Here is a 2,281-nt window from a genome sequence, read left to right as displayed (position 1 = left end):
GATGAAACTGATGCAAAGTTCAACCAGGAACAAATGAATATTACTTCTGACAGTTTCCATTTAAACAGTAGGAGTTTAGTTAGATTCTTACCCCGATAATGTTTGGGTGACTTAATTCCTACAGCAGTTTAATCTCTCGACAAACTTGAGACAAATATACGGAATCAAATTTCATGGGGTGGTTTCCCAGACAAAAGATTAAGACTTTTCAATGGAGATCCTCCACAGCTTGCTTTTTAGTCCAGGACTAGTTTTAATCTGTGTCTGGGAAACCACTCCCATACATAGTTTTAACCTAAACCATTCTGAAGCTCCTGTACTGGGATCCACAGACACTCCTTCTCAACAATGACATTTTTAGATAGATTTGTTTATTAGTCATATGCACAGGGTCGCAGATATAATTGCAGGGTACAGTGAAATTCTTAAACTCTGAGCTCTAACAGTGCAGGTCCATAAGAGAAGTGTATAAAACAATAATACAAATATATACATATTTACAACTGGGGTGGGGGGGCGGGCAGGTAGCTGCCCAATGGTGGCTATTCAGCAGTGTGATGATCTGGGGGTAGAAGTTATTAGCTAGTCTCACAGTTTTTGCCATGATGCTCCTATACTACCCGAGTCTGAGTGATAGAAGTGGGGAGAACATACTGTGTCTCGGGGGGCTGAGGACTTTGATGATCTTCTTGGCCTTCCTGCAACTGCAACACCTGGTGTTGTAGGTGTCCTAGAGGGCAGGCTGTGTGCACCCATTGATGGGTTTAGCTGATTGTGCCACCCTCTGTAGAGCCTTGCAGTCAGCGGTGGTGGAGTTGCCGTACCAGGCTGTGATGCAGCCCGACAGTATGCTCTTGATGGTGCTCCTGTAGAACACGGAGGGCCTGCAGGGCCATTCTGCCGTCTCTACGGCGGCTCTGTTGATGAGGGTGTGCCCAGCCTGGTGCCTCCTGAAGTCCAAAATCAGCTCCTTTGTTTTGCTGACGTTTAGGGAAAGGTGGTTTTTCCTGGCACCACACCGCCAGAGTGCCTACCTCCTCTCTGTAGGTCTTCTTGTTGTTGTTTGTAATCAGGCCTACTAGTGTCGTATCGTCAGAAAACTTGATGTTGGAACTTTGTGAGGCTACGCAGTCCTGGCAATACAGGGACTTTGGCAAAGAATAGTCTACAAAACTTAGTCCACTATGTTCATAACATAATCTAGTTTTGGGAACAGAAAACTGTACTGTGATCAAATGTTTCATCAATGAGAAAATTTGCTAAATGTCGGCCAAAATCCATCTCCTCCCACTGCCGCCACTGGGCTTCCTCTCATAACCATGGTGAGTGGAAATGCCAACCGGATGCTTCAGGTGCAAACATCCAGTGAAACATCTGGCTCAATGTTCTGTGGTTATACTTCCCAGGTTTTACCCACATGGGCATGTGTTAGGCCTACACAAAAACCTGAAAGGAAAAACAGGTGCTCCTGGCAATTACTTTGAAACATTCCTCACAGACTTTAGAGACATGCTACCTTCTTGATGGCAACTATCGTGTCGTTGGTGGAGGCAGGAAGAACAAACATATTCGTTGGTAAGTAAAACAGAGAGAAACACTAGCACCAACTTTAAAAGTGACAAACAGATACATGCAGCTAGCTAACTTATCAACAAACCGAGCTAACTTTAGCGTTGCTAGATAATTACTCTCATTTTGAAGGTCTTTCCTTTGTAGCAACCGGCTAAACCATTCATTGTCCTAACTAGTAATCAAGCTTTTCTCTTAATCTATACAGCGCTAACCTTAACAAAACGGATCATACGAAAAACACAACAATGGTAACATTAACATGTTTCTCATTACCTAACCCTCTCCCAGAGAATCGAGTTTTTCATATATTTTTTCTCTGGATTTTACACCAAGCGCCACGATTTCAAACTGTAATTTATCCAACTTCCGGCTTTGTACGTATTTCCGGGTGAAAGGATCTACGTGTTGAGAGTTATGATTTCTGAACAACAGCGCCATCTGTTGATTACTGTAAACCTGAATCTTATATAGATGTGATTATAATCTAACCTTCAAAACAGAGCAACGACAGGTTGGTTGGTCGATATGTTATGTCCGTTTGTCAAATTGAGAAAAGCATGTATTTGTAATATGGCAAATTATTTGATGAATGTATATTTTGTAATGACTGTTTTATGCAAAAATGGCTATGTAGATTTTTTTTCATACATTTATTTATGTTATACTGCTTTAGTCTATTCATTACTTAAAACAGTTGGTGCCAGTCACA

At 41.9% G+C, this 2,281-nt stretch overlaps 1 long non-coding RNA gene across 1 annotated transcript; it reads right to left on the bottom strand.

The window, feature by feature from the left end:
• Positions 1-349: 349 nt before the first annotated feature.
• On the bottom strand, positions 350-1,922 carry LOC124035229. Its single transcript, XR_006838704.1, has 2 exons — positions 1,846-1,922; positions 350-1,446 (listed from the first exon to the last, which is right to left on the bottom strand). It is a non-coding gene; the product is annotated as an uncharacterized LOC124035229 (long non-coding RNA).
• Between the last annotated feature and the right edge of the window lie 359 nt (positions 1,923-2,281).

Source organism: Oncorhynchus gorbuscha, linkage group LG05 (genome assembly GCF_021184085.1).
Source record: "Oncorhynchus gorbuscha isolate QuinsamMale2020 ecotype Even-year linkage group LG05, OgorEven_v1.0, whole genome shotgun sequence".
In the NCBI taxonomy this organism is placed as follows: Eukaryota; Metazoa; Chordata; class Actinopteri; order Salmoniformes; family Salmonidae; genus Oncorhynchus; species Oncorhynchus gorbuscha.
This window is presented reverse-complemented; position numbering and strand designations above follow the sequence as displayed.